We start from the raw sequence: 14704 nt of genomic DNA, 5'->3' as shown, positions 1-14704 counted from the left end.
GCAAACACCTTTGAAAATGTTAGTGCTTTAATTTGTCTATTAAAGAATACTAAAAAAATAAATAAATATCAGCCATTATCTTCTTTTGGTTGCTAAATGCCATAGATTTTCCTTAGTGTACAGGCTTTCACACATGGTGTTGTCTTTGCTTAGAATATTCTCTCTCATCTCCCCACCTCTACTACCACCCCTCGCTTCCCAGCCTTTGTCTGGTTTAGTCCTACTCAAGTTTCTAACTAAAGCTTAAGGGTCACATTCACAGAAAGGCGTTCTGACTCCCTACACTGGATGAGGTTCCTTGCATATATGCTTTCATAGAAGCCTATATTCCTTTCACTTATCTCACTTACAACTGACTTTTTAAAATACCTGTCTTCTCCTGCTCCTTATTTATTCCAATGAATCCACCCCTTACACCATAAACAACAGAAAATCCTGCTTGTGTTTTTATTGCTGTACACCTAGGATAGTGCTTAACACATAACAAACAATAAATATTGATTGTTGAATGGATGGATGAGTGATAAGTAGGGCAGACTGAAGGAAAGAATCATACAAGTATCTGACTAAAGACAGTATATTAATCAGAATAACACTAGCTTTGACTTTTTTTAAATACCAGAATTACAATGCTTTAATACAGTAGAAGTCAGTTGCTTGCTCACAGAATAATTCAATGCAGGTGTTCCTACTTGGTGAGAGGATTACTCCATGGGTAAAGCCCAGGGTCCCTCTGTCTTAGGAAAGGAGGAGAAGGGGCAGCAGAGAAGCCTCGTCTACTTAAAAGTCCCAGCCTGGAAGGGACACAGATCACTTGTGTTCACACTCAATTTACCACACATCGGGAAGCAAGGAGGAGGGTCTTTTCTGGGCATCCCCCTCCCAGTGACAACAGCACACGTGAAAAAGTGAGTCCAAGTTTTTATTGGACAGCTAACATATGATTAGCATAAACATACAATTGAACAATCCAGATAATTCAAGTTAAAACAACCCTCCCTACTGAAAACATAGGAACCCAAATTCTCTGGTCTGCACATCACTAGTTAATTACACAACCTTCTACTTCATTTTGCATGTAAAGCCTTAATAAGGCTTTCCTAAGACTGATATTTTGAATTATTTTGAGTAAAGTCCACAAAGCTCTCTTTAGTTTCCTTGGAGCTATTACGGCTTTATTGTGTTATTGTCATAGCTTTATTTAATAGTGTGTCAAAATTTTACACATAGCAAAAATGCCTAAGTGTTTTCAATGTTGCTTTGGCTGCCAAAGTTTTCTTCTAATCACCAAGTCCACCCTTATTTAATTATCAGTGTTATAACCTAAGTTAGATGACTGCATACCCAGAAATAACTTTGTAACAATATTTTAAACTATAAATAATTTAAAGTAGAATAACTCTGGGCTTTAAACTATTATAGCTCAGTATATTTTATTACCATGAAAGAGAAGAAATAATACAAGGATCCCTAATTGATTTTAGTGGATTCTCGTCACATCTAAAAACAAGAATTACTAGTTAATCTCTTTGGATGTTTTATAAGCACAAAATATTACTTAAATAACAGCAAGTGTATGCCCACTGCCAAGTGGAATAAACAAAAAAATATTGAAATTAATAGTCAAGACAAAATTATTGAAGATTGTAGTCTTTGCTTGGAGGGACTACAGGGAAATGGAGTCTTATTTTAATGCAAATGTCAATAAAATTATATTTCCAAAAGATAATATTCTTGTGAGGTCACATTGATTTAATACATCAGATGTTTGGTTCTGACCATCAAAAGTAGGTGATGCTAATTCTATAAAGGATGCTACTGTGATGACTGTTCCTGCTGTCTTGAATAATCACTATGCCCCCAGTCAGTGGTTGCTGATGCAGTGAAGTAGTTATTCGTGTCACACCCTCTCTGCCTCAGGGAGTGGATTTATTATGCTCTTCAGCCAAAGGCAGTTGGGTTGACCTAATCATTTATGTGGCCTTATTATCCTTCCAGACAAGCGACTTGTTATTTACTTAAGGATTAAGTGATATTGGAGAAAACTTTAATTGAAAAGCTACACTGCTACAAGAGTGCGTTCTAGCATGAGTTCTGTTTAGGATGGCAATAACACCAAAATTAGTTAAATATTGAGATTAGGTTTTATAATACCTCTGGTATTCCAGAGATTACTCAAAAGGTTCTATTTTTATTAGCTTTAAAGGAATCAGAGCTATCCAGACAATTCCCATCCTTGAAAGAGTGGAGAGCCATTTTCATCAACCTGCTCAGTTTCATATTTTTACTTCTCAGGAAGTAGCATCTGTTTTCCTTTGGGGTAGCACTTGACACAAAGCAGACCAACCAGACTTGTCCACCTAAGATTTTTAAGCTTGTGTTGATAATCTGAACAACTAAAAATGGATGGAAATCATTCTTCTTGATCTTCCAAAGGGGGTCTTAATAAAGAAAGTCTTTTAGTTTCTGCTACTCAGGAGGACCCCTGGTCCTTGAGGCCTGCTCTTTAACTTTTCCTTCTGTTTTGAACTACTCATATCCTTCAAATAATGTCACTTTTCACTTAAGTTAGCTAGAATCAGTTTGTGTGGCTTGGAAGCCAAGAACTTGACAATGAAAAGACTCTAAAATTTGTGATTAAATAGTCACCCAAAGACACAAGATTTCTAGGATTCAACTGAATGTCATTTTTACAGCTTTAAGAGTTGAACGGTTCTACCAAATAGAAGCATATGAAGGAAAGGCTGTCAAGTTCAAAGAATTTACAGCTATGTTAAGAGCCAAAGAAATGCCAAATTTAGTCATGTCACCTACGTGAGAATAAAGATTTCCATGAGCAGAGCAAGGAAGTAAGTGAACTACATGGACTAGGAGATTAAATTCTTTACATTATGAAGTCCTTCTAATAAATGGCATTTCAAATAAGAATTCAGTCATCACCTTGGCTAATAAATTTAGCCATTAGATATGTAAGAAGGTATCCTTAAAATGTCTTAGAATTTTATAAGCGTTTCTGTAATGGGTAAACATATTTTGAACCCAGGAAGATTTAGAATTAATTTTTAAAATATTTTTGAGGATTATATCTATAATAAAATAATAATGTCATAATAATGATAATATAATTGTGATCTAGGAATCTACATATTTTATATTTTATGTACTTCCACTATTTCAGAGAATTTGGCCTATTATATAGTCATTTTAAAATTGTTTTAAAATACATAAATAAGTAATTTAGATTGGTAATCATAAGTAAAAATTTCTTAGTTTACATGTTGTCAGAGTATTTGAAAGAATTTGTTGTCACTATTTGCAAATTTAATTTATTATGTTTAAAAGCATTACTCTAGAATTTAGAGGGTTTTTTTTTTCATTAAGCCTGACACCTAAAAGGAAATTAGAAATATTAAATCTATTATTGTAGTTTCAAATGTCTTCAGATGTTCAACTTGCTTTGTGTAGGAGGCTATTATCCAAAAACTTTAAAAATTATACATATAATTTGACTAATAATAAATAAAATAAAATTTATAAACTGAATATACAAGTTTGGGCATTTGTAACTTTAATAAATAGAATATTTTTATGCTCAAAACAACACTCCTAATAAAGTTGCATTGACAGAATCCAGAAAAATATATGGTAGCAGGATAGATAGATAGTTCAAATGTGAGGCCCTGAATACTTTAAACTATTAATCTTTTTAAAATGTTGCTGTTATTATACTTCTTTCTTTCCCCACTCCAAGCAAATACTTGATCCAGTTTTCATTGCCTGCTTGACAGAGAGGAGGCAGGGCCAGAAGGACTTCAGCAGGGCAAAAATCTGAAGTAGTTTAGTAATCCCCCAGGCCTTTGATTCCAGAAACCTAATCCCTAAAGCTGGGAGAGAAGTAGAATATAGACAAAGTATCTAGACTTGAATCACGAAAGAAAAATAATTTCCCTAAAACAAGAAAAACCTCCCAGGATTTTAGGGAATAGGTTAAATCATGCAAACAGAGTGGTCTTGTTACAGAAACAGGGGTGTCCAAAAACAAACCCCAGAGTTTGCAACTGGGGGATGGGGAAAAGGAAGCAGCATTTAAGACACCTTTGCATGCCTGGGGCTAGTTGATACTGTCTTTGTTATGCAAAGTGGCTTTGATACTTCCAAGGCCCAAGAAAATGGGAGGAGTCTTGAACTGTGGGATGGTATAGAAGGAGCCTTCTGAGCCTGCGTAAGGTTCTGTGAATGCTCAGAACTGGCTGTAACACCCACTGCATCAGAGGACACAGTCAGGGATATATAAGCAGCTGCGGACATTTTAGCTGGGTCTCACACTCTCTCTGGCTTTCTCTCTCTCTCTCTCTCTCCCTCTCTCTCTCTCCCTCTCTCTCTCACTCGCTCTCGCTCTCTCTCTCTCTCTCTCTCTCTCTCTCCCTCTCTCTCTCACTCGCTCTCTCTCTCTCTCTCTCTCTCTCTCTCTCTCTCTCTCTCTCTCTCTCTCTCTCGCGCGCGCGCCCCCCTCTATGCAGCTTGGTGAAGGGGCCTTCTCCATGCAGATTAAAGAAGCTGAGTTCTCCATGCGGTTTTGAGAGGGTTCTCCAGGCTGCTTTAAGAGGCTCTTGCCATGCAGTTTTGAGAAGGAGAGGAGATCCATGTGGTTTGCAGGAAGAAGGCAGTTTACAAGAAGGCTGAGAATCCAGGCAGTTCTGCATTGAGAGCTGGAGGGCACCATAGCACAGAAAGGACCTCCCCAATCACCCAGAATTGAGTGATTGGCAGCTACTGGTAAAGCTGAACTGTGCCTAGGAAGTAGGAAAACAGTGTTTCCGACTTTTATAAGGCTGGCCTGGTTTGGTAGGGGGTGGCAGAACTATGTGTTTGTGGGTATTTTAAAGAACATAAGACTCAACAGCAGAAATCCCCAAATAACCTAAATCTATTTAACTGTTAAATAAATAGTTCTTTTTCTTTTCACTAAACTCTAGTACTGAGAGTTGTCATTCTGGCGGCGGGCAATCAGGCCCCTAACTAAATGGCCTGTGGGTTCTGTTTCAATAGGAGCAGCCCAGAGGTTCTGTTACAGTCTGAGGTCTTAATACAGAGAGGACTTTCTAGGCAAAGCCACTACAGGAGTGGAAAGACTTCAGTAATGAAAGCCCTACTTCTGTGAAAATTTAGGCAGCCTTGCAAAACTTCCCACACCCCACTCCCCATCCCCAACAGAGAGCCCTGGATTTGAAGACCTGTCGAGGTAATTGACTGATTCTCAATAGTAACCTGGATTTCAAAATAGATGATGCAATGAGCACTTGCTCTCATCTCCACTGCAAACTTCAACGTGGCATAAGATTCTGGAACTCTGAGAGAAAAAACCCAGAAAGTTGAGAGTAAATTGTAATGACTAGGGTTAAAGTTCACCAACCTCATGAGATGGAAGGCTCAAAATAGAAATTGGTTAGAGAAAGTAAAGGGAAGAAAAAAGAAAAGGGTGGTGGGTGGGAGGGGAAGGAGATTCAGAAAATACGAGGGACTTTCACATCTGTAAAATATATAGATGTAGTTATTCTAAGATACCACTTCCTGATGCCAAATATCTTTAACATGCTAAATGAACTACAAACTTTTTATAAATATGTACTGGACTTACAAGAAAGCAAAGGAAATCCCCAGCTCCCCTTGCCCCCCCAAAAAGAGAATCAAGTTGTAATTAGAGTGGTCAGCAGTTCTTAGAGTTGTAGATGCCCTGGGTTTAATGGCCAAATTGGGAATAAGCCATAAGGGCTTGGCTTGCATAAATTGGAGTAATGAGATTAGATTCCCTGCATAAAGTGAGGGCCCTTGAAAGCTGATTACAACTTAAATAAAAAGGTAGGATACAAAACTATATGATTGATGATGAAGAGAGACACAAAAGATAATATATCTGTCAGGGCCTCAGGTGAGCTCCATGTAAAAAACGAAAAATAATAATAATAAAGAAAATAGCTTTCCTCGGATATCAGAACCATAGCCCTAACCTCACATGGGTTTGGAGTTTGAATAGACATTACATAGTTCAAGAAACCCCAAGCTAATAATCTGAGCTCTCATAGGTTTGAACCCATGCAAGATATCTAGCAGAACCTAATGCAAATCTTCTGTAGAGCAGAGGTGGGCAAACTATGGCTAGTAGGCAAGATCTGTTCTTGTAGTGCCTGTGAGCTCAGAATCTTTAAAAAAAATTAAAAGAAGAATATTTCATGACACATGAAAATTGTATGAAATTCAGATTTCAGTCTATAAGTAAATCTGTATGGGAACACAGCTACACTTATGTATGTATGTGTTGCCTATAGCTGCTTTCATGTTACAGCAAGAGTATTAGCATGGACTAGCTGTGACTGACACTGTGTATGGCAAACTCATAGCTTCTTGCGCTGCTCAGTGCACTACAAATCACAGTGATGATGTCATAGATTGGCAGTATTTTGAGTGTCACACATATCAGCATACCACCACATTTTATTTCATTATTTTTTACTATGGCTTACCCCTCATGTCAAAACAAATTAAAAAGAAAATAAAAAGTAGACTCTGAGTATCACACTTTCAAGACACAATGGAAAGTAGATTATTTTATCTAGTAAAACTGCAAACCATTATACTATTGCTGTAAAAATACTATATAGGTTAATACTGCGAGACTTAATAATTATCACACCATTGTCAATGGATAGTATTCCCAAAACAATCACAAAAATTAGTAAATGTAAAACAAATATCTCATTAGATCAGAATTTTTCCACAAGAATTAAAAATCAAAATGAAGCTACAATCAAAGAAACTTTCTAAGTGGCTCGTTTTTCTTAGCCAAGCAAGAAAAACTGCTTACCAATTGTGAGTTAATTAAATTGTATTTAATTGCAGCAGCCAAGAAACAGTGTCCAGAGGAAATAAACTTGTTTGAACTATTAGACTTTCTGTTTCTCACAGAGTTGAGGACATTAGAAGTAACATCAATAATCAACTTAAAAACATCAAAATCAACTTAAAATGGTTTCTAATGGTTTTCCTTGGCTCTTGATGAGTTGACAGACGTTACAAATACAGTTCAGTTGTGGTTATTTGAGGATTCAATACCGAGTCTGAAATGATGAAATAGCCTCTATGAATGGTCTGAGTAAAACTATAATTAAGAACATTTCAAAGAAGATTAAAACAAAACAAAAACAAAAAAATAAACATGAATTCAGAGCACTTGAGATGAATCTACTAAGATATATTACAACTGATGGTAGCAAAAATATGTGTACAGCAGAAAAAAAGCTTAATTGAATAAATTTACAAATATTATAAAAATGTGAGGCATTTAAAGCCAAGGTCATCTGATGTATTTTTACATTATTTGTGGTGTCAGTGGTGAAATTCATTTGCTTTCACAGACTTAACCATTTTTAGTTCCAAGGATTTTTATTTTTTTCAAAAATAGGAGCTGAATATCCTGACTTGTACCATACATTAGTGCAAATAACTTAGCAGGGGTGTGGTTTTATTGTGATTTTTTTTTTTTTTTTTTTTTTTTTTTTTAGCTCAGATATGAGAATGAAATTTTCCTGAATAAAAAGACCTGTCCTCATTCACTATCACTGAACACCAAATGACTTTGGAAATTAGCTTTTGCTGCTCTCTGCAATAGTCAGTTTCTTTCTTTTTTTAAAATATGCTTTATTGATTACGCTGTTACAGTTGTCCCAATTTCTTTTCCCTTTCTTCCCCGCCACCCAGTGACATCCCTCCCTCCAGTTGTCCCACCCCTCAGTCCATGCCCACTGGTTGTGCATATAGTTCTTTTCAACATCTTCCTGTCTACTCTACTCCCTCCTACTTTGCTTCCTAATTCCTGTACCATCTCCCTCCCTTTCCCCTTTCCCCCTCCCTGCTGACCTCCCTCCATAATGTTCCCCATACCTATAATTCTTGTCCCACTCTTGTTGCCTACTTAGTTTGCCTTCGTTTCAATTCCCTAGCTTCTATTGTTGGTTGTGATACAATTTCTATTTTAATGTTCATAGTTTTGATCCTCTTTCTCCTAAACAAGTCCCTTTAACATTTCATATAACAGTGGTTTGGATCTGATGAACTCCTTCAATTTTACTTTGTCCTGGAAGCATTTTCTCTGCCCTTCTATTCTGAATGACAGCTTTACTGGATAGAGTAATCGTGGTTGTAGGTTTTTGCTTTTCACTACTTTGAATATTTCTTGCCAGTCCCTTCTTGACTGCAGAGTTTCTTTTGAGAAATCAGCTGATAGTCTTATTGAGACCCCTTTGTATGTAACTCTCTTTTTCTCTCTTGCTGCTTTTAATGTTTTCTCTTTATCCTTAATTTTTGACATTTTGATTATAATGTGTGTTGGTGTGGTTCTCCCTGGGTCCAGTTGTTTTGAAACTCTCTATGCTTCCTGGGCCTGTAAGTCTATTTCCTTCCCCATGTTAGAGAAGTTCTGCTTCATTTTTTTTCACGTAATTTTTCCATTTCTAGTTCTTCTTCTTCACCTTCTGGCAATCCTATGATTCAGATGTTGGCCTGCTTATAACTGTCTGATAAGTTTCTGAGCCTCTCCTCATTTTCCTCACTTCTCATTTCCTCTTTCTGCTCTGGTTGACTGTTTGTTCCTTCCCTCTGTTTCAATTTGTTGATTTGATCCCTGGTTTTCTTGCCCTCACCACTAGTTTCGTATGTGTTTTTGTTCATTTCAGAAGGACTAGCCTTCACTCCTTCCCTGTCTTGTTTAAGATATGCTGTTAGGTCTGTAAGCACTTTTATAAGCAAAGCTCTAAACTGTGCCTCAGAAAGATTTCCTATCTGCTGCTTCGTTAGATTAGAAATTTGCTGTCTGGTCAGCTGCATCACTGGGATCTCTATCATGATCTGTGCCATCCTGACAGTTTTGTGTTTACCTTTGCTTCCTGGGCAGGGCTGTCATACCTCCTATGCTATAGGGGGCGGAGCCCTGTGCAACGTCACAACTAGGAGTTTTCTGTGGGGGTGGCGGTCCAAGATGGATTCCTGCCCTTCAATCTCTGCTGAGAGACTGGGATCCTCCTCCACCGTCTCCACCCCGCTGGGCCTCACAGTCCAAGGCAATGGGGGTCTGCCTTCCCTGGCTTTGGAATCGCAAGCTGATGGGTCTGGTCTGCAGCCAGGGGTACTCCCCAGGCACTTCTCACCTCCCCTTAGATATGGGCATCCTGCTGCTGTCACTGCTGCTGCCGCCACCAGCATAGCTTGACCCCTCCTCCCCAGCTTTGCCCCTCCTACCTGTCCAGATGAGCACCACTTCTTTATAACTTCATATGTTGGACTTCCATTTATTTTCTGGAACTTCTCATTATTGCTGGTTTTGTGGTAGTTGTATTCCTTCTTAGTTGTGGAGGGAGATGGGGCATGTCAGTCTAGACTACTATCTTGGCCAGAAGTCTCCTGTGTTTGTTTGCTTCCATGTCCCAGAAAGAGCTTTTGCTCCTACTACATTGTAAGGGGTGGAGCCTTAGGTATTCATCAGTAACGGGCGACCTATTTCACCATATTGTGGCGCTGTATGTGGGGGAGGGGTCTGAGAAGGAACAATGCCGCTTGCCCAGCACTCGCCCCTTTTCCAGGCACTTCTTCCACTTCTGCACTGGACTGGCATCCGTCTAGCTGCTGTCCTGGCCATCATTCCCAGGGTGAGTGGGTCTGTGGATGTTCTAGGTCTGTGGGGACCCTTTAAACAAGTGGACTCCGCTGAGAGACCAGCAGTTTCTGCCTCCATCTCAACCCCCACTGGTTCGCATGGTCAAAAGCAATGAGGCTTAATTTTCCCCGGAGCTGGGACAGTAAGCTGCTCTGGTGAGTAGATGGGAATGCTCCCCAGGTGTCCCTCCTGACTTTTTAAAATGTGTAACTGCACTTTCTGCCAGCCTGCTGCTGTTGCCACTGCTGCCACCACCACACCATGTCCTCTCCACCTGGGCTCCACCCCTCCTACCTGTCTGGGTGAGTATTTCTTCTTTATATCCTTGTTTGCTGGGCTTCCATGTACTTTGATTTTTCTGGAACTTCTGGTTGTTTCTAGTTTTGAGGTAGTTGTATTCCTTCTTAGTTGTGGAGGCAGACACAGTATGTCTGTCTACACCTCCATCTTGGCCTGAAGTCCCAATAGTCAATTTCTTTGTGTTGCATGTGACAGAAACCTAATTTGAACCAGCTTGGCCAAAAGGGGAAATTTATCAAAATGCTCATAGAGAGGTGAAAAGAGCATGGGTGCGGTTGCACCTAAGAGAAAAATGTGACTAGAGAGTAGAATGCCACAGATGTCTTTCTCCCATTTCTCCTTCTCTCTGAAAGTTGGCTCGCTGTTATATACCCTTTCTGGCCAGTTTCTGGAGTGGCCCACCAGTGTAGCAGAATTCCATACCTTATCTCCAGAGAGGAATTGGAAATTGGCATTTCCTAGTTCCAAGTATAAAAATCCTGGGAAAGTGCACTCAGTAGGGCAAACAGAGTATGATGTCCACTCCATACCACTCACTGTGGAAACAGAGGCAGGCTGCACAGGGAGATGCAGCCACCACTGGGACCACCTGCATAGAAGAGAGGAAAGAGCTTTCCCTGAAAATAAGGTCTGCTATGGACAGGTAAAACAGCTAATGTCCTGCCCTGGTCAGGGGGCTCAGTTGGTTGGAGCATGGTCCCAGACACCAAAAGGTTGCATGTTCAATCTCCTGTCAGGGAGCATATGAGATGCAACCAATTAATGTTTCTCCAGCTCACATGGATGTTTCTCTCTATCACATAGATGCATAGATAGGTCTCTCTCTCTCTCTCTCTCTCTCTCCTTAGTAACCTTATAAGGTATTTCATTAAACAAAGTCTTTAATATGTGAGCCACAGACTCCTAGGGATCCCCTAGATCCTTCAGGTCTGCAAAGTCAAAGCTATTTCCATAATAATACAAAGATTCAATTTACTTGTTGACTTATGCATTGATTGTGCAAAAGTAATTGTAGGTAAAACTTTTGGGGTCTTAACATAAATGAAGGTAATGGCACCAAATTGTACTAGTAGTCAATATATTCTTCACCACTATGCATATGCAGTTTAACGGGGGGAGAGGCAAGTTTCATTTAAGAAATTCTTAATAAATCTTGATCCTGAGTATACATTTTTTCATGTCTATGTAAATAATTGGGATGTTATCCATAAAGCATGTTGGCTGTATACCAAAATGAGATGATTGCTTCAAAGAAATGCACTTTATGTGATGACTTCATTTGCAATCTGAACTGAGCATGTTTTTCATGGAACACAATTTTTACTTAAAAGAATGACTAATGGACAAACGATGGTTATTTAGACTTAGATATTTGTATGGCATTTTCTCCATCAAGTTAGCCTATCACTTCAAGGAAAACAATTGACAGTATTTGGTGCCAATAATAACATTAAAGCTTTCGAGTGAAAATTAAAATTTTGACAAACTTGTATCCTCCACCATTAACTTCACAGCTTCCCAATATTTAAAGACTTTTCTGATTATATAGGTGGAGATATTAACAAATTAATTTTTTGATGTCATATAACAAAACGTGTTGAAATTTGGAAGATCTCATAACTTGGTGAACCAATATTTTCTATATGACCAATGCATGAGGTTGCAAAAATCATACATGGATAAAAGATATGTCCAAAGTACAGGATAGACCAAAGCATTTTAATGTAAAAAAATACAAAAATTTCACTGACATGCTTTCACATTCGACATTGCTGCTAACTTTTAAGAAACTACTAGTTGAATTTTGGTACAAAATAAAAGGGAAAAAACTACAGTTATCTGAAAGGGTCCTTAAAATGCCCCTCCTACATAAACAAATGGTTTAGAGAGTTCTTAACCAATTTTAGGAGTATAAAGACATCCTGAGACCAAAATGTTTGGGAAATGCTGCTCTAAACTATGCATACAGAGACTTCTGGAGACAAATGATATTGTCAGTGTCTCTGAATAGTCGTCGTCGTCGGCAGCCGTCCGTCTCGAGAGACGATGGTGTAGCTTCTTAAGAGTCTATCTGCACTGCCGAGAATGCCTGTGCAGTCCGACTCGGGAGTGACACGGTATCTGTCTCCTCCCGTGTTGCATCGACATCTTGCGATGACGCTGGAGTGTCCTCTCCAGTGAAGCTGAAGCTACAGAGCCTGGGCAGGGTGATATGGAGGGTCTGCTGTTGCCCATACAGCAGACCCCCCCTCTCTTCGCAGCTGAAGGGTCCAAGGGAAAGACGGAGTCAATACAGCTTGGCTTCAGGTGCGCCGCAGGAGTTGCCGGTGTTGACTACAACGTCAAACCGCCTTAGGGACTCCGGCTCCGGATTTTCTGTCGGGGTTTACTCCCTTAGCCTTTCCCCTGAAGAGGTATGCCGCAAGGCAGCGGAGGTTTTTTGGAGTCAGAGTTTTCCTTCTCTGATGTGCCCTGACTGGAAGATCGAACCAGCGACACTTAGCTCGCAGGCCGATGCTCAATCCACTGAGCCAAACCAGCCAGGAAAAAAACATAGTTGTCGTCGGCAGCCGTCCGTCTCGAGAGACGATGGCGTAGCTTCTTGAGAGTCTATCTGCACCGCCGAGAATGGCTGTGCAGTCCGACACGGGAGTGACAATCCCTGCCGCACTTGGTACAGGTGAAGGCAGATGGCTGTTGTTGCTGCTGTTGACGCTGCTTCCGCCTCGATCTTTTCTGGACCGCCTCCTCGTTGCGCGCAGCCTCTGCACGTGACGTACCTTGCCTGACCGCTAGCCTCCAGGCTAGGCGGTCTTCTGCTTGAACTTCCCATGTGTTGAGATTGATGGAGCATTGTGTCATGTCCTTTTTGCAGATGTCTTTGAACTGCAGTTTTGGGCGCCCTGTCATCCTCTTGCCTTCTGCTAGCTCGCCGTAGAGGAGGTCTTTGGGGATACGGCCTGCATCCATTCTTTTGACATGGCCGAGCCACCTGAGGCGTCTCTCGCTAAGAACTGCATGCAAACTGCTCATATTGGCTCGCTTCAGCACCTCGGTGTTGGGGACCTTATCCTGCCAGGCGACCTGCAGGACGCGTCGCAGGCACCTCATGTGGAAGCTGTTGAGTTTCCTTTCGTGCCTTGCATAGGTGGTCCACGTCTCGCTGCCATAGAGGAGAGTGCTGAGTACGCAGGCTTGGTAGATGCGCAGTCTGGTTTTCTCAGTGAGGCTGGAATTGTTCCACGCTCGCCGGTTCAGTCTGGCCATAACTGTGGCTGCCCTGGCGATTCTCCGGTTGACCTCCAAGTCGACTGACAGAGAGCTCGAGATGGTGGACCCGAGGTAAGTGAAGTCCTTGACAACCTCCAGGGTGTATCCGTCGATGGTGATGCATGGGGGAGTCCCCGTGCCTTGAGCCATAACATTCGTCTTCGTCAGGCTGATGGCTAGTCCGAACTCCTTGCATGCGTGGGAAAGGCAAGTGACTAGCTGCTGGAGTCCCTCTTCAGAGTGTGATGTCAAAGCCACGTCGTCGGCGAAGAGCATCTCACGGATGAGCACCTCTTTGACTTTGTTCTTGGCTCGTAGACGGGCCAGGTTGTAGAGCTTGCCATCAGATCTGGTGTGAATGAAGACACCCTCGCTGCAGTCCTTAAAGGCGTATTGGAGGAGCATGGAGAAGAAGATTCCGAACAGCGTAGGCGCGAGGACGCAGCCCTGCTTTACTCCGCTGCTGACTGGGAAGGCCTCAGAGGTTACGCCATTGTAGGACACCGTGCTGTGCATGTTGTCTTGAAAGGACATGACCACAGCAAGCAGATGTGGTGGACAGCCAATCTTCCGTAGCAAGCTGAAGAGACCGCTTCGACTGACCAGATCAAACGCCTTCGTGAGGTCGATAAAGGCGAGGTAGAGTGGTTTATGCTGCTCGTGACACTTCTCCTGCAGCTGGCGTAGGGAGAAGATCATGTCCACTGTTGATCGGCCAGCTCTGAAGCCACACTGGGACTCTGGGTAGACGCGGGAAGCAAGGGTCTGCAGGCGGGCAAGAGCGACCCGGGCGAATACTTTTCCGACGACGCTGAGGAGAGAGATGCCCCGGTAGTTGTTGCAGTCGCTGCGGTCTCCTTTGTTCTTGTACATGGTGATAATGTTGGCATCTCTCATATCCTGGGGGATGTAACCCTCCTTCCAGCAGAGACAGAGTAGATGGTGGAGCGGCTGTAGCAGGACTGGTTTCCCGCTCTTTAGGATTTCTGGAGGGATTCTGTCGCATCCTGGTGCTTTCCCGCAAGCGAGGCGGTCGATGGCTTTGCTGAGCTCTGCCGCAGTAGGTGGGGTGTCTAGCTCCTCCATGACTGGTAGGTCTGGGATGGCGTTAAGAGCAGTGTCTGTTACGGTGTTCCTCGTCGCGTACAGCTCAAGGTAGTGCTCGGTCCACCGCCGCATTTGCTGTTCCTGGTCAGTGATGACCTCACCTGTCTTGGACTTAAGGGGGGCGATCTTGGAGGGGATTGGGCCTGTTGCCTTCTTGATACCCTCATACATTCCTCGTGCGTTGCCTATATCGGCGGCTTCCTGAATGCTTCTGCACAGGTTTAGCCAATAGGTGTTGGCACAGTGGCGGGCGGTCTTCTGGACTTTGTTCCTGGCAGCCCGTAGAGCTTGAAGTGTACTGGGAGTGGGCGTGGCCTTGTA

Source organism: Furipterus horrens, unplaced genomic scaffold, assembly GCF_987537825.1.
Source record: "Furipterus horrens unplaced genomic scaffold, mFurHor1.1.pri manual_scaffold_2, whole genome shotgun sequence".
Classification (NCBI taxonomy): domain Eukaryota; kingdom Metazoa; phylum Chordata; class Mammalia; order Chiroptera; family Furipteridae; genus Furipterus; species Furipterus horrens.
This window is presented reverse-complemented; position numbering follows the sequence as displayed.